This window comes from Meriones unguiculatus, chromosome 10 (genome assembly GCF_030254825.1).
Source record: "Meriones unguiculatus strain TT.TT164.6M chromosome 10, Bangor_MerUng_6.1, whole genome shotgun sequence".
In the NCBI taxonomy this organism is placed as follows: Eukaryota; Metazoa; Chordata; class Mammalia; order Rodentia; family Muridae; genus Meriones; species Meriones unguiculatus.
Genome location: NC_083358.1, coordinates 120,700,422 through 120,724,209, shown reverse-complemented (window position 1 = coordinate 120,724,209; position 23,788 = coordinate 120,700,422). Strand labels below are relative to the sequence as shown.

General features: G+C 40.3%; 1 protein-coding gene across 11 annotated transcripts in view; it reads right to left on the bottom strand.

Moving 5' to 3' along the window:
- The window catches only part of Inpp4b (inositol polyphosphate-4-phosphatase type II B), a 796,958-nt gene that overhangs the window by 494,673 nt on the left and 278,497 nt on the right, over nucleotides 1-23,788 (bottom strand). For 3 of the 11 annotated variants that reach the window (XM_060393225.1, XM_060393226.1, XM_060393230.1), the window contains one exon: nucleotides 21,893-22,000. The exons of the other annotated variants lie outside the window; for them this stretch is intronic. The gene's annotated coding sequence lies outside the window, so the exon portion shown is untranslated. The remainder of the gene's footprint in view (nucleotides 1-21,892; nucleotides 22,001-23,788) is intronic. 11 annotated transcript variants of the gene reach the window in all.

Below are 23,788 nucleotides of genomic sequence, written 5' to 3'. Positions count from 1 at the left end.
ACAAAAAGGCAGAGAGAAACTATCTAAATAAGCAAAATCAGAAACGAAAAGGAGGACATAACAACAGACACTGAGGAAATCCAAACAACCATTAGGACTTACTTCAAAAGCCTAAATGCCACAAAATTTGAAAATCAAAATGAAATGGACAATTTTCTTGATAGATTCCATTTATCAAAATTAAATCAAGATCAGGTAGAAAGATTGAATAGTCCTATATCCCCCAAGGAAATTAAAGTAACAGTCTTCCTTCCAAAAAAAAAAGAAAACATGGCCAAATGCTTTCAGGGCAGAATTCTACCAGACCTTCAAAGAAGTGCTAACTCCAATTCTCTTCAAATTATTCCACAAAATAGAAACAAAAGGAACATTACCAAACTCATTCTATGAAGCCACAGTCACCTTGATACCTAAACCACACAAAGACCCAACAAAAAAAGAGAATTTCCGACCCATCTCTCTTATGAACATTGATGTAAAAATATTCAATAAAATACTTGCAAACCAAATTCAAGAGCATATAAAAGATATCATCAACCATGACCAAGTAGACTTCATCCCAGGCAAGCAGGGGTGGTTCAATATACAGAAATCCATCACTGTAATCCATCATATAAACAAACTGAAGAAGAAAAACCACAGGATCATCTCCTTAAATGCTGAAAAAGCATTTGACAAAATCGAACACCCATTCATGTTTAAAGTCTTGGAGAGATCAGGGATAAAAGGCACATACCTAAACATAGTAAAGGCAATATACAGCAAGCCTATAGCCAACATCAAACTGAACGGAAAGAAACTTAAAGCAATCCCCCAGAAATCAGAGACAAGGCAAGGCTGCCCACTCTCTCCATATCTCTTCAACAAAGTTCTTGAAGTCCTAGCTAGAGAAATAGGACAACTGAAGGAGCTCAAAGCGATATAAATTGGAAAGGAAGAAGTCAAAGTATCACTATTTGCAGATAATATGATAGTCTACATGATCAACCCCAAAGATTCATCCAGAGAACTCCTTCAGCTGATAAACACCTTCAGCAAAGTAGCTGGATACAAAATTAACTAAAAAAAAAAAAAAAAAAAAATCAGAAGTCCTCCTGTATACTAAAGAAATCAGGGAAACAACACCCTTCACAATAGCCACTAATAACATAAAGTACCTTGGGTGACTCTAACCAAGCAAGTGAAAGACCTGTTTGAGAAAAACTTCAAGTTCTCTGAAGAAAGAAATTAAAGAAAATATCAGAAGATGGAAAGATCTCCTGTGCTCATGGATTGGTAGGATTAACATAGTGAAAAAGGCCATCCTGTCAATAGCAATGTACAGATTGAATGCAATTCCCATCAAAATAACAACACAATTCTTGACAGAACTTGATAGAAAAATTCTCAACTTAATATGGAAAAACAAAAAACCCAGAATTGCCAAAATAATCCTGTACAACAACAGATCATCTGGAGGTATCTCCATCCCTGATCTCAAGCTGTCCTCCAGAACAATAGTAATAAAAACCACATGGTACCGGCATAAAAACAGAATGATAGATTAATGGAATTAAATAGAAGACCCAGAAATAAACCCACACACCTATGGATACTTGATTTTTGACAGAGAAGCCCCAAACCATAGAAAAAACAATGGAAAAAAGACAGCATCCCAAACAATGGAAAAAAGAGAGCATCTTCAACAAATGGTGCTGCTATAACAGGATGTCTACATGTAGAAAAATGTAAATAGATCCATATTTATCACCCTGCACAAAACTAAAGTCTAAATAGATCAAATACCTCAACATAAAACCAGACACACTAAATCAGTTAGAAGTAAAAGTGGAGAAGAGCCTAGAACGGATTGGCACAGGAGACAACTTCCTGAACAGAACACCAACACCACAGGCTCTAAGATCAAAAATCAATAAATGGGACTTCATGAAACTGAAAAGCTTCTGTAAAGCAAAGGACACTGTCATCAGAACAAAATGACAACCTACAGACTGGGAAAGGATCTTCACCAACTCTATATCTGACAGAGGGCTAATATCCAGAATATACGAAGAACTCAAATTAAAAAGTAACAAATCAAGTAATCCAATTAAAAAAAAAATGGGGTACAGAGCTAAACAGAGAATTCTCAATAGAGGAATGTAGAATGACAGAGAAACACTTAAAGAAATGCTCAACATCCTTAGTCATCAGGCAGATGCAAATAAAAACCACCCTGAGATTTCACCTTACACACATTAGAATGGCCAAGATCAAAAACTCAAGTGACAATACATCCTGGAGACGTTGTGGAGAAAGGGGAACCCTCCTCCACTGCTGGTGGAAATGTAAACTTGTACAACCACTTTGGAAATCAATCTGGTGCTTTCTCAGACAATTAGGAATAGCGCTTCCTCAAGATCCAGCTATACCACTCCTATGCAGATATCCAAAATATGCTCAAGTACACAACAAGGACATTTGTTCAACCATGTTCATACCAGCTTTATTTATAATAGCCAGAATCTGTAAACAACCCAGATGCCCCTCAATGGAAGAATGGATACAGAAATTGTGGTACATTTATACAATGGAATACTACTCAGCAATTAAAAACAAGAAAATCATGAAATTTGTAGGCAAATGATGGAAAATAGAAAAGATCTTCCTGAGTGAGGTATCCCAGAAACAGAGAGGCACATGGTAACACATAATATAGGATAAACCTACAAAAAATCTGAACACCTAAAGAAAGTGAGCAAGAAGGAGGACCCTGGGTAAGATGATCAATCCTCACTGAGAAAGGCAAATGGGACATACACTGGAAGTAGGAGAAAACAGGAAACAGGACAGAAGCCAACCACAGAGGGCCTCTGAAAGACTCTACCAAGCATTACATAAAAGCAGATAATGAGACTCATAAACAACTTTGGGCAGTGTGCAGGAAATCTTAGGAAAGAAGAGGGAGATAGTAAGACCTGGATAGGACAGGAGCTCCACAAGCGTAACAACAGAACCAAAATATCTGTTCACAGGTGTCTTTTCTGAGATTGATAGTCTAACCAAGGACCATTCATGGATTGAGCCTAGAACCCCTGCTCAGATGTAGCCCATGGCAGCTCAGTATCCAAGTGTTTTCCCTAATAAGGGGAACAGGGACTGTCTCTGACATGAACTCAGTGGCTAGCTCTTTGACTGTCTCCCCTGTAGGGGAGCAGCCTTGCCAGGCCACAGAGGAGGACAATGCAGCCAGTTCTGATGAGACTGGATAAGCTAGGGTCAGATGGAAGGGAAGGAGGTCCTCCTCCATCAGTGGGCTTGGAGAGGGGCATAGAAAGATATGAGGGAGGGGGGATTTCATAGGGGAGGGGAAGTGGGCTACAGCTGGGATACAAAGTGGATAAACTGTAATTAATATAAAAAATAAAAATTAAAAAAGATCCTTACCTTCTCCTGCACTGTTATTTGGAGAAGATGGGTTAAAAATTAGAATCTTTCATATCATGTGTAACAGTTTGAGACTAAAATTATAGAGGAATCTGTATTAAGAAATCAGTTAGAACATACTATTCAGTGGGCAACAATATAACTTCATTTATTTACACATTTATGTAAGAGGATGCACTCATAAATATTGGAAGGAAAACTTCTTTATTCTTGGGGAAGCCTAAAAGCTCAGATCCTTGAGGTGGAAATCGTTCTGATCAGTAGTAATCACAGAAAGAAGCCTAAATGAATAACATCACATTGTAAACAATACCTCAAAATCCTATGTCATTGAGGACATTCCTTGGAATATTTAAAGGTAGATGACTATTTAAGGATATTTAAATGATAGAAGACTCAAATTGCTCAGTACCAGTTACTACAGGACCATATTTTAGTCCAAATAATAAGGGTCATAGGCCTGAAGGCATGTGTGGAAATTGTCAGCAGTGACCCAAGTGATTTATTCTTTGTTGGTGGTAGGGCCCTACCTAATGATTTAAAACAATGTAAGGGATCATCAAAAGAAAAGATGTCCTGGAATGCAAATGATAAGAACAACATGGAAATTAGTAGAAAAGAAGGTTAAGGTCCCTGTTCTACAGAATACATACATGTCAAGAAAACAAACTTTGTAAAATATAACATTTACTGTTGAGATGCTAACTTCCTTTCTTCCTCAACAGTATTTGCAGTGTGTAATGTGGGACATTTCTCTGATGCTGAAGGAAGTGCTGATGTAAAGCAGCCATTTTGACTGGATGCTTTATAGACGCACTCACAGCACAGCAATGCAGCAACCTTGAGATGTAAATCTTTCAAAATGACATGTTTTCAGACTATCAGAATGCTTGCCTTAAGTACCAAATATAATATGTGTGCGCACACACACACGTAAATGCAGATATAGGCTCATTTGTTTAACATCCTGACAGAAAATCATTCCAGAATGTATTAAACTTTATGAGGCCTTCCTTAAAAGCACACTGGGTATAATGTAATTTTCCTTGATGACCCAAAGTCATCACTGTGAATATTAATTATGACACTATACAGTAATAAAAGTATGTATCTGATGTCTTCAAAAATGTCTATTCTCTGCTGCCTGCAGAGTTATTAGACTGCCAGAAGTTAGAAGGATTTGGATGCTTGTCCAACCTTCACAGCTCCAGATGAGAACACTAATGTCAAGAGAGAAGAGAAATGAATTAATGGAGAGGACAAATATCTCAGACCTTCCATCTTTAATACAGAGTCCTTTCCATTAACTCACATGGCTGAGTCTTGCATCCTATGCTTCTCCCTCGTCTTTCTACCAGATATTTTCTCTTCTGCCTGCTAGGTTCCATCCTTACCTCCTATTGCTGGTAATAAGCTCACTTCCCTACAGAAATGCACTGTAGGTAGATGGTAGTCCAGGAGCCTAAGACCATCACAGTATGACTGATGGAAGGAGGACAGGCAGGTTCTAAGGTGTCCAATGAGTTATCTAACACTTACAAAATATTCTAAACCAGTCCCCAGTCAAGAGATGTGATACAATGTTGGAGTTTCAGGAAAAAAAGATAAAGTTAAGAGGGGGTATAGGAACCAAATGACACCAAGCAAAGGTACTGAGAGTGTTAACTGAGCTTTGGAGACAAAGCCTGGCTCCGAAGTCACACCAAGCCTGGCTGAGACACCACCCCTAATACTCCGATTAAAGGAAGATGTGAGAGTGGAAAGCAGAGAAAGGAGATACTTTTCACTGTGGTCACACTGGGGAGGTTACCAAATTAAAGCATCCAATGAACTCTGACTTGGCATGCTGACATGAATTTCAGACTTAGGACGCAAGAGATACCCACACTCCTGGTCATATAGTCTTGCCCATTCCTCCACATCATTTTCTCTGCTCTAGTTTGTCTGAAAAGGTAAACAGACAGGTGGTAAGAACTGTGTGAAACTTCTTTTTGGAAGCCTTCTTTTTGCCAGCCGCTGGCTGGCATCAGGACTTCAATTTTTTCCTTCTACCAGCACAAATTTCCTGAGGAAGTTCTGTTTCCTTGGGACTATTATTTTAAGAAGTCAAGGGAAAAACACAAGTGTCTCTCTCTAGAATCTCTTCCCTCCTGCCAGGACAGTTACAGACGGAGTCCTTGGGAGATGGCATGGTTGAAGTCCCATGGGAAGATAACTGTGGCTTTTTCCAGTCTTGTATTTGTGTTTTAAAAATCAACACAATGGAAAGGGGTGTGTCTTCCAGTATAATGCTTTTATCATTTTTAAGAACTTATATAGACATAATAATGTATTTGGAACATATTTACCACCACCCCTCCCCCTCACTCCTCTCAGATACAACCCCTAACCGAGGCCCCTTCCAAGTTTTAATGTCTACTTTGGTTTATATAGCCCACAGTCCTACTTGTGAAGGTAGGACAATATACTGGCATGCAGTTAATTTACCAGGGAGCATACCCTGAAGGAAAATGACTCTTTCTTTCACATAAGACATCAACCATCGATAACTCCTAAGCTATGCCTCAGGCCTCATGAGCTCCTCCGTGCTGGAAAGATGGCAGGCTTGGCCATGTCCAAGTCTTGTGATACACAGCTGCAGTGAGTTCCTGAGTTCAGGAGTAATAGAACTTCTCAGTTATACTCATTTGAACCTGGCTCAGGAAAAGATAGCTTCTTGGATGGTTGGGGGAGTGTCCTGAAGATCTAGTGAGCAATGTCAGGGGCTGAATCAGCTGTCACAGTTGCCCATCAAGATGCTGGAAGCCTGGGGCTGCACGCTAACCAGTCTTACTTTGTTCTTCCAGGGAAGCATCTCCATATTTGCTCCAGGGTTCTCTGAGGTTTCAGAAAAATAAACTCTAGAAAGATAAGGAGCTTTAGTTTCTAAGGCAATAAAAAATACGAGAGCAGTCCACTGTTCAGGACCAGGAGGAAAAGACATTCTAAAATATGGTCGCACTGACCAGTTACAGCAGGAGAGTGGGTTTTCACTTGCAGAAACAACTGCCCCATTTGAAATGAGAGGATAAAGGGTTCCAAGTGGTGACTGACTTATTAAAAAACAAAAACAAAAACAAAAAAATAAAACCCAAAAGAAAAAAAAAAACAACAATACAGCAATCAACGCTGATTAAAATGTCTCCCATTCCCTACTATTCCAGGATCAACAGGGCCAAGACCTATCAATTCTATCAAATAGCATCAACTTGCTTCTCCAACTCAGCAGTATTCTGAGTAGTAGTCATCGGTCAGGATTTGTTACCCAGAGTACATGATGGTGTGCTGGAGGATGCTCCAGCGGGAAGGAAAACAGAGAGGCCCAAAGTATGTGTTGCACCACGGTCCAGAAACTCAACTGAGCAACCAAGAGGTGGCTAACCTCAGCCAAGAAGCAGCTTCAGTGGGCAGCCATGTCTTGTTTTCACTTTCCTCTCCTTGATCAAGGGCAGTTCAACTGCTCTGAGATGGGAAGATTATTTACCTAGAATATAAATTACTTACATGTCTTCTCTCCCTTACATCATGATCTCTTTTATTTTGTGTGTGTGTCTCTCTCACACACATGTATACACACGTGCATGCACACACACGTATACACACGTGCACACACCCTTGCATATGTGTACATACACAACCTTCATTTTTATGCCAAGAAATGTGGTTTGTGTCTCATCTCTTACATGTAAAAGTTCTTTTTTTTTCCCACTTCACATAATTACTGAGGCTTTGCCATGTGTCAGAGCACTGGACATCTCAAAGCCATGTATTTAGATAATATGATTTTTTTTCTCCCCTTAAAAGTGTATAGTTTGTTAGGGAAGCAGAGAGGCTAATAGGTTACCTGGGTCCTTCTCTAGCTGTGCTGTGTGGATAAATCTACACGAGGACAACCCTAGTCTCTGAGTATAAACTAACAGTGATGTGGCCATCCACTCTGTGAATGTGAAGGCGTTAGTGTGTACCTCACAGAGCAGTCTGCTTGACAGACACCAGCTCCTCGAGAAAACCTAGGGGGGTGACCCTCCCCAAGGAATGCAGTCATGAACACTGGGAAAGGCATCTCCCCAGCAGGGCAGGTGTTGTTTGGACATGGACATGTGTTATTTGATGAAGGGAACATTTGTTGTTTTATCGCTGCCAGCAAGCAGATGACCTCTCTTTCAGAACATCAGGCAATGTCCTTGGACAAGGCCCCTGGGCCCCCTTGCATGTTCTTGAGGGAGGTCCCTTCATTTTTGGTTACACAGCGTGACCAGATACTTTCTCAAAGCATAAACAGCCTCTGGGCTGACGAGGTGGGGCTACATTCTAAATTACAGCAGGTTAAAGAATGGAAAGAAATAGTGAGTGTACTTTCCTTTTGTGACCTAATTTTAGAGAGAGCATGGAAGTTATAAGAGAGGGCGGAAGGGCAAAGATGGAACTGAAATCCCAGACAAAAATGTGTATGGGGCATTCTGTCCAAGAGTGACCTCTGTCCCATTATTTGGTAACCATGTTTCTGCACCCTCTCCAACTCCTCAAGTCTGTTATAATTTGTCAAACATATAGATATCTAGTGCGGGGGCTTTGATGCCTTTGTTTATATGGATAACAAGGAAAGTGTTGTCATAGCTTGGGCTCTAAATAACATGCTAAATAGCCAAACTGACCCGTAAACTATAGCAAGTTAGTGAAGGAGAAATTCTGAATGACATATGACCAGAAAACTATCAGTTACATATAGACATTGAAAAGTTGGATGGTGAGAGGCATAAGACTTTCCAAGGACAGGAATCTTGTATATAGAATTCTAGAAGCTTACAGTCTTCTTTACCTGCCTCCCTCCCTCCATCTGTCCCTCCCTCCCTTCCATCTTTCCTCCCTCCTTCTCTCCATTCCTCTCTCTCTCCCTCCCTCTCTCCCTCCCTCCCTTCCTCCCTTCCTCCCTTCCTCTGTCCCTCCCTTTCCTTCCCTTTCTCTCTCCTTTCCTTCCTCCCTTTTCTTTCCTCCTTCCTGGCCTCCCCATCAAGGAAGGTTGAAGTGACCCAGAGCAAAGCAGAGTAGGGATTTGGGAAGCCTAAGCCCAGTTTCCTGGGTGCTGTTTTGTTGTTGTATGTCTCTATGGGTTTTTCCTCTTCTAATTTCGGGTTGGTCAGTTTGAAGAAAGACAGGAGGACTGGCCCATAACTGTTGTATAAACATGTCGTGGTGATCCAGCCTCGAACTTGTTGAACCAGTCCATCCTCTACTGGCAAGAAAAGAAGCCTACTGGGCCTTTATTGTAAGCTGCCAGGCTTTTTGTCTTCAGTCAAGAAAAAAAAAAATGCATGTATTTTTACATTATGTGTATGAGTGTTTTGTTTGCATGAATATATGTATACCATGTCCATGCAGTGCTTGGAGAGGCCATAGACAGTATAAGAACCCCTGGAACCAGAATTCCAGATGGTTGTGAGGCACCATGTGGGTGTGGAAACCAAACTCTGGTCCTTTGCTGGTGTCGTTAGAGCTACTCAGCACTGAACTGTTTGCTCAGCCCAGAAACTTGGAGTCTTCTAAGAAGAATAAAAAAGGCAGCACCTGTTTCAGCACAATCTCAAAGAACTAGACACTTGGGAGAAGGTTGTGAGAGAGCAGGAGTTAGGCAGATTCCGTGGTAGATAGACAGACAGAGAGAGGGACTACTGCTATTAAAGGGGTAAATTTCCAAGATGGCTGCTTTCAACCTTCTGAGTTCAGTCAAAAGCCTGCATCATCTCTGCCACCAGCAGGGCACTGTTGATGGACACAATTTTTCAAGGAGTTCAAGACTTGTTCAGGGCATGTCATACCAAAGTCCTGGGCAATTCAACCACCCTATCTGTCTTAAGAATATTCTTCATTTTTTTAAACATTTCTAAAATTAATATTAATTTATTTAATCCTTTTTCTTCCTTAAATTTTGATCTCTGCAAGCCCCAGCTTCAAACTGTCGGAACTTCTTTCTACTCACAAAATAATTATGATACATAGAAATTAACATAATTTTTATCCTAAAAAAAAAAAGAGTCAGTAAACTTAATTCAGGATGAAAACTCATCAGAAGCTTTAGATGTCCAGCCTTAAGAAGAGACAGCTGTTCCGCATTCTGAGTTCCTGCTCCACTTTGTTCCTGAGCAACTTCATGCTACAGTTGCATGATTTCCACCTTTCTTGAACTGCAGTGCTTGAGATTTCTCTGCTGTGATGGTGATTTTTTTTCCTGCCTGTTAATTCTTCAATTGGCAGAGGAAACAAACATGACCAGGATCCCTAGATTGTATCAGTTGTATATTGTCTTCAACAACTAGAGAGATCCTTGGAACACACAGCATTACATGTTAAAGAAAAATTTAAAAACAAGGCAATGTTGAGTCTCAAATAAACAAAACTATAATGTTCACAATGCATAATGTTCACAATGACTATCAATTGGTGCTTACTATGTGTCTGACACTATGTAAATTATTTTATGCATCTAATTTCTTCATATTATCACAACCCTAAGGAGTAGGGACAACACTTATTTGCGGTTTAATGATGAGGAATCTAAGGCCTGAAGAAACAAATTACTTGTCCAAAGTAAAAAAAATTGAAATAAAATCCTGCCATACTCATTATATTCTCTTCCATTCCTGTACTATGCTGCCAAAATGGCTTTGATTTAGAGACAAATATTTAGGAAGAAGGTATACATTACTTATCATCATCATCATCACTAGCACCCACTGATTGCTGCAGACTTTTTCTTCTTTCTCTATTTTTATAGTACATGTCTAAATTTTCAGGCCTTGTGACTCTCCAGATTTCTGTTCTGTTTTTCAAACAATTCCTTTTGTTTTCTTTGAGCACCATTCTTCTTTCTTAGACCACCAATGCTGGGATTTCTGGAGGCCCAGTCAGCTCTTCTGTTTGCTCTCCATAGTTTCTTCCTTAAGTTATACCATTTGCTTCATCATCACTTAGACTCAGAAGGAGCCTTATTGCATTCTGTCCTATCCTATCCTATTCGATATACAACCTGGCATCCCAATATGAGTCTCCACCTTCATCTACTATGAGCACCCTGATGTGGAGGTTGTTATTATTTCAGTTCATACTCCCAAGTTCCAACTGCCAGTATTTGCATCTCTTGGCATGGAAATTTCTTCAATGTTCACCCGCCTTGGCAAGCCAAAAGGATACACTGTTGGTACCTACTAGTAAACTATAAGCTTACAAGGAAAAGCTAGAGAACAATACCCAGGATCTATCCCTTCAGGAGGAAAAGCTTTGCAGCACATGTTCTATTCTGGTATGTAAGATTCACAGAGGCATAAGCTAAAGCAGTGATTCCTTTCATTGCCAGATGTCTCTTCTCCTCTCCATTTCATCACTACGTTTTAATTTGTATTTCCAAAGACTGCTTCTCAGACCACTTGCCCTTAGCTCTTCCCGAGGTCCACCACTGCAGAAGGCCATGCTGCACTATCTCTTCTCAGACCACTTGCCCTTCGTTCTTCCCGAGGTCCACCACTGCAGAAGGCCATGCTGCGCTATCTCTTCTCAGACCACTTGCCCTTAGCTCTTCCCGAGGTCCACCACTGCAGAAGGCCATGCTGCGCTATCTCTTCTCAGACCACTTGCCCTTCGTTCTTCCCGAGGTCCACCACTGCAGAAGGCCATGCTGCGCTATCTCTTCCTCCATATTGTTGTTGAGCCTCCCTCGTCAATGAGAGCAAGCACCACCAGTCCAACTGCACTAGCTAGAACCCTCTATTTGCCCTCTTTCCCCTCCTCTAGTCAAGGAGTCCTAAGTCCTAGAAATGCTGTCTAACAAAGAGCTTCAAGCCATCTACTTTTCCACCATCTCCATCAACAATCCCTTGAGTTTATTGGACTTCTGGAAATCATAGGGCTGGTGGTAGCACAACCCTCACTTGTTTAATAGGTACAACTTAGCTAAATGACCCCACTTCCCCCACATTGTCTAACAGTATAATAACATTAACAGCATCCGCTTTTTCTTCCTAGAAATTCAGGGGCCTCTTCCACCTCCCCCTAAGAGTTTCAGCGCCTGTTACTCCCCTGGAATCTCTGCACTCTGGAGGGCACTTGTCATTTCTTCTATCAGTCACTAAGTGTAGAAGGAGAAAGGGCTGTGTTCCAGGTGAGTGTGCTTTGAATAACCCCTAGCCCACAGAATAACGCAGTGGAAGTACTGGAGATTAGAACATCCCACTTGAGAAAGATTCAAGATAAAATACATTAAGAATCTAAGTATCAGGCAACAGGATGGCTACATTTCAGGCTAAAGGAGACAGGGGGAGATTGGGTTGAGGATTCTGCCATAGAATGTGGCTGACAGGAATTCCCTGGCAAGCTCTGGCACAGTGTGAAGGAGAAACAGGAGGCTGACAAAGTGCTGGCTGACATCATGCTTAGAGAGCTAGTTCAGCAGCCCAGGTGCAAGCATGATGGCAAAGGCAGCTGTGGGCTGAAGAGGAGAGATTCTCCCAATGATGTTCTGGAGCTGGAGTCTACAAGATCAGAGAACAATGCAATTTGTTTCTGTATTTATTAGACACTGAGCAGCTGTAAATAGGCATTTTACAACTGATTTACATAGATTCCAAGGCCAGGTTTGGTAGGGTAAGGATTTTGTTAAGGCTGATGGAATAAAAGCTCAGAGTAGTCCCATGTTCTGCCTACAAGCAGCACATGTATGTTTGTATGCCCACACACATGCACTCAAACACCTTTCTTATTCAGCAACAAAGAAAAGTATTTAGATTTTGGTGATTAATGGGGATATAAAGATGTCAGTGTAGGATGGGCTGCCTTCACTCTTGTTAGATGAGTGTCTTTAAGATTTTTTAAATTTTCATTACGTGTATATGTCTGGAATGGGTTTGGGGCAGTACACATGAGTACAGGTACCCTCAGACAGAAGAAGGCATCAGATCCCCTAGATCTCGAGTCACGAACAATTGTGAGCCATTCAGCATGGGTGCACAGAGCTAGACTTTGGTCCTTTGCAGAAACAAGTGAGGTCTTAGCCACTGAGCCCTATCTCCAGCCCAGTGGTAGTTAATCTTGATTGTCAACCTGACAGGACTTTGAGTCACCTAGGAGATCAACTTCTGGGCATGTCTGGTGGCCTTTGTCATTTGACTGAGGTGGAAGACACCTCTCTCCCTGGGCTGCAGTGTGGTGTATACACACTGCACAATACACAATATACAAAAAGAAAAGGAAAAAAGAGGAAGTGAAGAACCAATATTCTCTTGGCACGTCCTGGGAGGACACAATGCAGCCAGACACGTCATGTGCAAGCTGCCACAGAGAGACCAGCAGTCACCAACATGCTTTCCTGGTCACGCCTCTCTATACACAACAGAGCACATCATCTAACTGTGAGTCAAAAAATATCGCCTTTCTTCCTTTAGTTCATTATACTTCTACTTTATCAGCAACCAGAAAAGAAACTAATACAAGCATAGGAACCAAACCTCAAAACTCTGCCACTTCACAACTGAAAAACAAAAACAAAAACAAAAAAAAAACACCATCAATACCCAGCTCTTCAGTTGGCTAGAGGAATGTTTTATCCATTGTTCTATAAGTATACAAAGGTGTAATTTCCAAGAGGGACAAATATTATGCTGCTTGTTCTACATTAATCCAATCTATAAATGCCTTTGGTCCAGGTACAGCCTGTCCTTACTTTATGGGTCACCTCTCTATAACTAGGGCACCACTAGGTCCCTTTGATTCCACATGGAATCAAAGCTGTATTTCAATGGGGTTATTATTTGTAAAATGAGGACAGGGAAAAGGTTACTTGAAGGAAGAGAAGATAAATAGTTCAAAACAATTTGGGGGAAAGAGGAAGAACTCTATGTGAGTCAGTATAAAGGAGATAGAGACAGGAATAAAAGAAGACTCTAAAGCTAGTACTCTTGGAAGAAAGCCCACATAGGTGATTAAAACATGTGCACCTGGAAGGAAAGACATTGGTCATGGGATAAAAGACAATTAGTTCAGTCTAAGGTAAGTTCAGTTTGGAAAAAAAGAAAACAACAACAACAACAAAAGGCCATATATGCCTGTGGCTATTTCCTACTGAGGTGTTGTTTGGGAAAAAAAAATGTGCTATATCAACTAAGACAGTTTTATTTCCACTTGGAGTCAAAAAGATAAGCTTAACAGTTACAGGAAGAAAAATGAAGGCTCTGAAAAAGGTGCACAAATTGTAGAGGAGAATATCAATTGCAGTTTTTATCACCCCAGATGATGCCTTAGAAATGACAATATTTCTTTATAGACCCAGGGGAAAGAATAGAAGAGTGAGAGCTAAAGGAGGACTTTCTTCTCTTTTCCTATTGCATAAAAACAAATGCAGCACAAAACTGGTCCTCCTGCCTGTGGTCTACAAACACCTTCCACCATCACACTGTAAGTCAGGTTTGCACACAGCTGCTCATCCAGAGAGAGGCTTACAAAAAGACTGCCTGAAATATCTGTGTGCAAAGTGTCCGTGAGTGCTGACAGAGCTGGAGAAAGACTGGCTGTTTTCCAGGGGAAGCTGCTGACAGGGTATTTTAAGAAGGAGATGAAGAGAGGAAAAACTAAAGAATGGATAAAAGTTGGTTCTGAATATAGGTTCAGCTGTTATGATCTGCATGGATAAGAGATCAAGAGCTTGAAAGCTCCTTTGGTTCTTTAAAAGGACTTCTGTAAAATCCTAAATCCACTGCAGAGAATCAGAATAGAATTAATAGAATCAGAAAGACACAAAACCTGGCATTCATGAGACCAGCCCTCCTCTTCTCATTAACACAGACACAGGTCCTAAGTATCCTGATAGCAAAGATGTTTGGTCATAGCAACATTGAGCATTTTCATGGCATCACAGGTTTTCAAGTAGTGAAATCATATGATCAATTCTTTATCTATCAGCACTGTGATTTAATTATAACACATTGCCCACTTGTCTCTACATACTCCAGATATAAAATAAGTTTATTTTATATAGTAATAGCAATTTTCCAGTGAATTAATAACCCAACATATGTATTAATTAAGAAGATGGTTAACCCAGACCCAGCATTGAAATAAATTCTCAGTGCAGATGTTGGACATTCTGTCAAGAGCACACCAAAAACAGCAACAACAGAAAACTGTGAACATTCTGTCAAGAGCACACCAAGAACAGCAACAACAGAAAACTGTGAACATTCTGTCAAGAGCACACCAAAAACAACAACAATAGAAAACTGTGAAAGTTCTCGTGCTACTGTTAGCTCTTCTCCCTTGTCTTAAACATTCAAAACTTTTAGGGTATTTATTATATCTTTGTAAAGGTGGATTTGATATTGTTATGGGTTCAGGAACAGCCCCTCATTGACCACTCAGACACCAGACTCCACTCAACAGAGGTTTACTGAATGCAAAACAAGGCCATAATCTGGACTTGGGAGCGGATTATGATGTTGGTCTCCTCCTAAGGCAGTTCTTTTTATGCAAAAAAATAATATAAAATAACCAGGTAACAACTAGATAAGAAAACTGTAACCAGGTGTAGGAAACAAACCACAACTAGGTAACAACCAAATAACAAAAATGACACCAAGTATCCAGGTGTCGGAAGGAACATTACATCCATTTGGCTACCTAGACAAAACATTTCTAAATGACTTTTAATTTGATTAGTTCTGTAGTTTGGAGAAATTCATAGTTTCAGATAACAAAATATACAAGGTATGAGAAATGAAATCATAGAGACAATCAAAATGGACAGTTGGAGGTAAAATGGCTTCTGATATGCTAAAGGCTACAGCAGGTGTTAACAGAGGAGCCATAGTTATGCTAAAAAATAAAGTCTCGATAGAGGGGCTATAGAATTTAAGCAGGTTACAATACATATATTTTGATGCATATTTTAAGAATGGAATTGAGGCATTTAGTTCATGTCATTGTCTACAGCCACCCCTGTGTAATGTTTCATTACATTTCATGATGCCATTGCATATGAACAGCAGGAAGGAAAAAGAAACATTCCCTGTCTAACTTTATCAAAGACTTTCCAAGTTGCTTGGCAAGATACAGTCCTCCACACTGGAAGAGCCCCCAGAAAAGGTTAGCTTTGATGTAAACTCTCTTTTGAAGCCATTAGAACTCTTAAACACAAAGCCATAACCTCTGACTGCAGAAGGTAAGATAAATGACTTCCTCATCATCCCAAGGGACATATTCCAGGACCCTAGTGTATGTTTCAAAGCACTACAAGAATTGAATGATATGAATGTTGTTTGTCCTACACATACATGCCAATGATTAGTGGATTAACGAGAGTGATAAAATAGAGCAAAGACAACAGTATGCAATAGGCATTATTACTGTCTATCACCTGTTTATTTCTAGAATTTTAGTCTGTAGACAAATGAAAACTGGGACTGGAGGGCTTAGGATACCTTCTAAGATTAGAAGAACGTTAAGTGTTATTGTTGATTTTTTAAAAAGTAACTCTGATGTAGCTGATAACATCATCATTATAATTTTGGAAAATTCAAGAAACACAGTGGGTAATTGCCAGACCTATAGATCCACATGACACATTTCCCCCAAAGCGTTTTTGATCAACTAAAAGTTTACCAAATGTTTTACATATATGAAAATTTATAAAAGGTGTGAGAAATCAGAACTTCAGTTGCTATCGAATACCATAAAAGACAAATAAAAATTATGCAGTTCCCTACTCATTGACTTTTCTTGGCATGTTTCCTGTTAGGAAAGAATAAATTATAGTGAATAAAAGAAATTTGAGATTATACAAAAAGATACCTCTAAGATGCGAATTTGCAATGGAGATGTAGTGCTTACTTGGAAAAACAGAAGGAGAAATGCTGTTCTTGTTTAAAATGTTTTCAAGATATTTTTATTTAAAAATGTTTATGTGTGTCTCTGTGTGTGTATATGTATGTGTTTCTGGTTGTATGTTTGTGTGTATGTATGTGTTTGTGTGTGTGTGTGTGTGTTTCTGGGTGTGTGTGTGTGTGTACTTATGTGTTTGTGTGTGTGGTTCTGGGTTCATGTTTGTGTGTATGTATGTGTTTGTGTGTGTGTTTCTGGGTGCATGTTTGTGTGTATGTATGTGTGTTTGTGTGTGTGTGTGCATAGGTATGCACATGCCACAGTGTATATAAGCAGAAGTCAGAGGATAATGTCAGCTGTCGGTCCTTGCCTTTCACCTTGCTTGAGTCCTGTCCCTTGACATCCGCTTTATCTAGTCCAGGCTACCTACTCCACAAGCTTCTGGAAACTCCTATCCACACATCTCACCCAATCATAAGAATGTTGGGATTACAGATGCAAATGCTACACTCTCTGGTGTCATGTGGGTTTGAAAGACTTGAGCTTGGGTCCTCACACTCATCCAGTGAGAGCTTTACCTACCGAGCCATCTTTACAGTCCAACTTGTTCAAGTTTGGTAAGTTGAATTGTGAGTGGAGCAAGGAATCATTTCTTTACAACATGTGTTTAAATACAAACTCAAAACTTGTTCAGTGCACATGTTCTTTTAGTTCTGTAAAGACTGAAGTGTTTGTATATGTGCAAGAAGGGCTTTATGGAGCCAGGTGTGGTGGACACACCTTTAATCCCACCCCTTGGGGAGGCAGAGGCAGGTGGATCTCTGTGAGTTTGAAGACAGCCTGGTTTGCAAAGTAAGTCCAGGACATCCAGGGCTACAAAGGAAAACCTTGTCTAGAAAAGCAAAACAAAACAAAAGGCTCTATGGAAGATTTGAAAAAAAAATATTTTTTTTTAAGGACAGGAACTCCACAAGGAGAACAGAGTCAAAATACCTGGGTCCAGGGGCCCTGCAGAGACCGATACTCCAATCAAGGACTATACATGGAGAGGAACTAGACCCCCTGTTCAAAGGAAGCCCAGTTTCCAAGTGGGTTCCCTAGTAAAGGGTACAGGGGCTGTCTCTGACATGAACTCAGTGGCTGGCTCTCTGATCACCTCCCCCTAGGGGGCATAGCTTTGTCAAGCCACAGAGGAAGATGATGCAGCCAGTCCTGATGAGACCTGATAAGCTAGGGTCAGAAAGAAAGGGAGGAAGCCCTCCTCTCTCAGAGGACCAGGGTAAGGGTCTAGGGGGAGAAACGGGAGGGGATGGGACTGGGAGGAGACAAGGGAGGGGGCTGCAGTGGGCATACAAAGTGAATAATGAGAGTGTTTATGTACATTTCGAGTCTGTAGTATCATATCTAATTTTTTTTCTTTTTCTACCCCTCATTTGTCACTTAAGGAATGTAATTTCATGAGAGAACAGTTCTACTGTGCAAAAAAGGAAAATAAGACTTTTAGCTTACAGCAGGGAAAAAAGACAAATCTTTATCTGGCAAAGAAAGAGGTCACTGTACCTTTTTGCTTTTTATGGCCATAAGGGAAATGCTACTGAGCTGGGGTGTGCATGTGCGTGTGTACATGTGTGTGTGTGTGTTGGAGAGAAGGGGTATACAAGGGTAGGTATTGTCTCATGAGGTGCTGAAAAGATTTCAGTTGAAAAGTAATGTGAAAAACAATAACTCCTGCCACTGAATGACTGTTATAAGGCTCAGCACCTTCCATAAAGAGACACTTCTGTTCAATTTCCAGTCACATCAAATTCTCATTACAAGCAGCCAAATCCCATTTCTCCATTGAGCAGGCTGTATCACAGGCAACAGCTTTGTGCATTGAGTAGTGCAACACACACATCCCAATAGCCAGGTCACAAAGAAAATTATAGACCTTTTTTCCCCTTGAGAAAGGCCAGGATTGGATGTCAGGCTTCAGGGGATCAGGAACAAGAAGGTGACCGAAGTGCCCTTGGAGATGAGAAGAAATCCTGCTGCTGTTTGGAAGCAGGACTATCCAGCTCCTAGAGGCGCATAAAAACCATTTTGTGTTAAGAGAAAGAAAAAGTAGAGGGGAAGGAGTACAGGGATTTTCTTTTATTCAAAATTCTTGAGGAAGAAAATCAGAGGTTATATAAGGGAAAGAAAATAGCAAGCAGAAAGAAAGAAACAACAAAGAAAGAAAGAAGAAAAGAGGTTAAAAACAGTAAGGGGAGATAGAAACAAGGGAAGAAAAATTTTAAACTAGAAAGCCCGAAGGCCTACTTAATAATGTGCAAACTATTTTCACTCCTCATGCTGTTTTTAATGACAATGTATCCCTCCATTTCTTTCTAAGACCTGTTGAGAAAACTAAAAACATCAATGGAGCTACACTAATCATTGAAAGCAGAAAAAGGAGGTGCCAACACTGATAACTAATTCTGAGCCTCCAAAGTACAAGCTTTACCTCAGAACACTCGGTGCCATCAGCAGAGAAACCTTTACAGAAAGTGATGTCTAGCAATGAAGAGTTCCACTAGCAGATAAGAAGATGAATTTCATTTTAAAAAGAAAATATGTCAACTGACATTAATGAAGGCAGGAAACTGTCAAATTTTAAGATGATAAAGCCGAAAGAGAAAGGTGAATTTCAAGGATATCAAAGTGAGTGCTCTTCTCCTAGCAATGTGCCCTTCACTCTTGCTTTCTATGGCTTGCTGAGCTTGAGAACATCCTTTTGTGAGTCAGCTCAATCCAGAAACTTAACTGAGGACCACATCACTGTTATCAGTCATCTTGAACAGATGCTATGCTAGGCTGACTCCAGAACAGGCTATTTGAAGAGAACTCAGATACGGATAGGAGTGAAGAGAAAGAAGCAGTAAAATCTGCTAATGGAACTGTTTGAAGTTTCAATAAAATAAGCCTACTTATAAAGCAAATCAGATTCCAGGCTGCAGTTGCATTGCAATCCTCCACCACTCACATACATAATATCCAGAGAGCAAATTATGGGGGGAAAAAAGGACATGTTATATAATTCAGTGTCTCTGATCAACAAATGTTGGAATCTTCCTCAGTCTTTGAATCTGGACTGGTGTTGAGCCTCACCTTGGCTAACACAGAGCAGCAGACATAATAATTGTGCCAACTCAAAGAATAGGCCTCCAAAGCAGGTGCCCACTACAGGCCTTTAGTACCAGCACTCACAAAGCAGAAGCAGGCATATCTCTGAGTTCTAGGCAAGCCTGGCCTTTATAGTGAGTTTCAGGGCAGCCAGAGCTACATAATGAGACCTTGTCTCAAAGCAACCAAAAAGAAGCTCTCCTCGTTCGTTTCTCAGAACAGTCTGTTCACAGAGGGCTACTCTTCAAATCTGTGGATTATAGACCAGCTATTCCTGTCGCTCCACACAATGATCCTATTCTTAGAAACAGAACCATAGGCATAAGAGAAGAAGCTTGAATCAAGAGTCACTTAGCTGATACCAGAAAAAACTACCACCCCACTCTTCTGAATTCAACAAGTGGCTTTTGCTTCAAACCATAAGTTTTCAGGCTGCCGTGTCACACAACTAAAGACAATGGATGAAACCCATATTTTCTTATAGGCTTCATACACATACTATTAATGTCTCAAATCTTTACTGAGTGTAAATTAGACAGCTGCCATGAGAACAAAAGTTGATGACTGCTTTTGGGATACAGAACTCATCATGCAAAATCTGTGGTGTGTTGGTCACATGATGATATCAGCAAGTCTCATAGAAGAAGATAACTAAGCGATGCCCTGAGATAGATTTGCTTATGGGCCAGCAAGGGAGTGAAGTTGAACAGCATCCCAGACATTATGGTTACATCATGAGGAAGTGAAATAAGCAGTAATTAGCAGAGGGGTTTCAGGTTTTATATTCATAGAAATTAAGGTCTAGTCTAGGAATTGAAAATTTAGAAAGAACTAGACTGTGGAAGACTTTGTATGGCCCCTTCAGCACTTTATAAATATATTAAAAGAACAACTATTAAACTTTAGGGCACATGAAAATAACCTACTGATGTTCCTTTGAGTGGTTGGAGCTTTTGAGTCCTCTGTCACTCATAAAGGATCCCTGACTACTGAATGATTGCTTGACGGAGCCAGATTCTGATTCACTTTTTTTTTCATTTTTAATAAGCATCACAGGATGTCTAATGCAGGTTGATAAGAACACATCTTCAAGTATACTGCTGCAGGATATAAGATGCAAGGAGAAGGCCTCTTTAGTTTTCATACATCTGCATGTTATTTTCAGTTCATCATTCCATACTAATTTGTTCTTATTTTTTTCTGGCAGGCAAATGTAAAAGAAGTACAAACTCAAGGAAAGAAGTAAAAGCAAGAAAGCAAAAACTAGGAGAAAGTAGTAAGGATAGGGAGCAGTGTGTGGCATACACAGGAGGTAGGATATGAGGGATTTTGTTGACTGAAAAAAAATGGACAGGGAACACTGAAGATAGCATGGGATGAAATGAGAACTGAACTATTTTAATGAGGTCAGGGATCTCTGGCTTGTAATCCAGAGACACAGGTTTGGGCATGATGAATAGACATAGACTAAATCACATCATGGAAGCCAGAGAGCTTCCAGGAGAGTGAGGACAGTGAGGAGTGACTGGGCTGAAGTCAGTAAATGCAGGGGAATGCCAGTACATGTAAAGAACAGGTAAGAGAGATGTGAAGAAGAGCCAGCTCACAGCTTGATGAAACAGTGTGAGAAGAACGCATGGTGACAAACACATTTCCAAACCAACACCGAGCCAGTAAGTACTGCTTTAGAACAATACAATGTGCCGTCAGACTTAAATCGTCTCACGGAAGCGTCTGAGATCACTGCCAGTTCAGCTTCACTAGTGTTTTGGAGGAAGACAGCTCAACAGAGTGGATGAAAAAGTTGCATAGGAGTGAAAATGTGCATGATGCAGATATTATAAGTAACATTAAATAACATATAATTAGTTACATACTTCAGTAAAATACTTTTCAAATTCAATCCATAGACAGCTTTTAATCAACAGTATATTTAATTTAAGTATCATATTCATATATAAAAGTCTATGTAATAAAATGTCTTTTCTTTATTTCCCACATATATCACCTTTCATACTATGATTGGAAAATAGCTGAGAAATATGGAACAGGAAAAGAAGTGAGCATTATGAGCCACAGAATTATGGCTTCAGCTATCCAGTTCATGGCTGGGTATGGCAGGGGGTAGTCCTGGTGCTGGATGTAGCAGAGACTGCCTTTTTCCAAAGCCTGGTCTATGTCATAACCTGTAAGAATTTTATACTCCTTATCTCTGTGCAAACTGAAACACTCTTATTGCAAGAAGTATATACCAAGGAAATTTTCAAATCCTTGCGAACGTATACATCAGTATGTCTAAGGTAGCCTTATATTCTGACTTATATTCTGGAAACAACATAAAAGCTTATCAGAAGAAAATTATTTGCATAGTCTTTGCATACATAAAGATTTCAGCCAAAAATCATAAAAGGTAAAGTTAGCCCACCTGTCATCCAAAGCCAGATTCCTAAATATCCTTCAGCAAAAGACAGCTACAGTTCTCTGGAGAAACAGTGGAGTCGGGAAGGGGCAGGGTGGAAGACTGGCCTCAAATCTGTGTCAGAAAAAAAAATGATGAAAAATAAGCAAAAGAAAAGAGTCTTCCTCCCCATGGAGGGAAACAGAGGAAGAGTGGATCTGGGGGAAAGTTGGGGTGGCCGAGGAGTTGAGGGAGAAAGGATGTGAGGAAGAGGAAGATGTAGTTGGCATTTATTGTATGAGAGAAGAAAAACAGTCTTCCTATATTTACAAGTATCATGAGTCTGTGTCCCCAAGGTCACCCCTGGGGACACTAAACAAGGTAAATGGGATTTTAATAGACTGCAATCTTTAGAACATACATAAAAATTCACTAACAAATATATGGGTGAACGAAGAGGGAAAATGTTTCTCCTTCTAACTAGTTAAAATTTTCAACTACTGTCCACACACCACGGTGTAATAGAAAAAGAGAATCACTGGGCTGGCAGATGCAGCTGGTACAGAAGAGTACTTCACAAGCATGACTTGGCTTTGTGCCACCACCTCACTGTGCACACGGCAGGGTATGGCTGAGCACAGCTGTAACCCCGGCCATTGGGTAGTGGTGGTGTTGGTGGCACAGAGATGGACGGCTGGAACTTGCTGGATGGCAGTGTAGCCCCATGAGCTCCGCGTTCATGCGGGAGTTTGTCTCAAGGGGGTAAGTCAGGCAGCGACAGGGGACCACCCCTTACATGCACAAGCATGAGTAGCCGCACCTCTCACATTGTACATATGTCAAACGTCAGAGCAATCATGGTTTCAGGCATAAATCATACTTGGATGTGATGTAAATTACAAGCAATGTTGTAATGCATAAAAAGGTAATCAAACATTCGAATTATTCTCCATGGGATATTTATGTGAATAAGGAAACATAGGATATTTGCAGTTAAGAAACTTGGAAGCAGCCTTTAAACTGCTTCTACCAATTGAACAAAAATAGCATCTTCAGCTACTGAATGGGTATTACGTCTCTTTTGATACCATGCATGGAGATCACATCCTCGCTTTTCAGTATCCCTGCCAGAAATGCACACCTGAATTAAATATAGGAAAATCAGAGAAAATATAGTAACTGTCAGCCCTGTTGACCTAGCAGTAAACGCACAGGAGTGTACTCATATGCCTTACAAGCACACTCAGCGTGACCTTCATGTGGGTCTCACAGAGACTAATTTAAGGACTTTTAAGAAGGACTGTATGGTGAGAGCTATGCCTCAAAAATGAAACATGCAGCAGAGGGTGGGACACAAAATGGAAGAATTGAAATGAAAGTTATGGGAAGTGTTGGCAGCCATAAGAATCTATTACAGTATTCTAGTCACATAGTCAAAATAAGGTCAACTAGGGTAATGGCCACAGAAATAGAAAGATGGAGGCTGAGCAGAGGAAGAATACAAAGAATAAGAAAGATGGTATTTCACTCATGGACTGAAGCAGATGGACAAAGAAGGGAAGGAGGATCTGTACTCAACAACCTGGGCACGTGAGTATCTAGGCAAGAGGGGAGTAAATGGAAGGACAACAGGTACTACTGAAGAGAATTCTAGCATTCAGCAGGAAAGATAAAAAGCACAGTTGGAGAAAGAAGAGTCACACAGAAATTATTGCATCTGAAAAAAAAAAAAAAAAACTGAGTTTAAAGAGAATACTGTAACATTTCCAGTGTTAAAAAGCCATAAGGGGAAAGGCTGATCTTTAGATACAACACTTTTTATGACGTTTCTCTGGCACATATACTAGGGTTCAATAGAAAGAAAGAGTTAAAAATAATCACTAATCTCTTAAATTATCACTTTCTAGGTGCACAATATCAGTC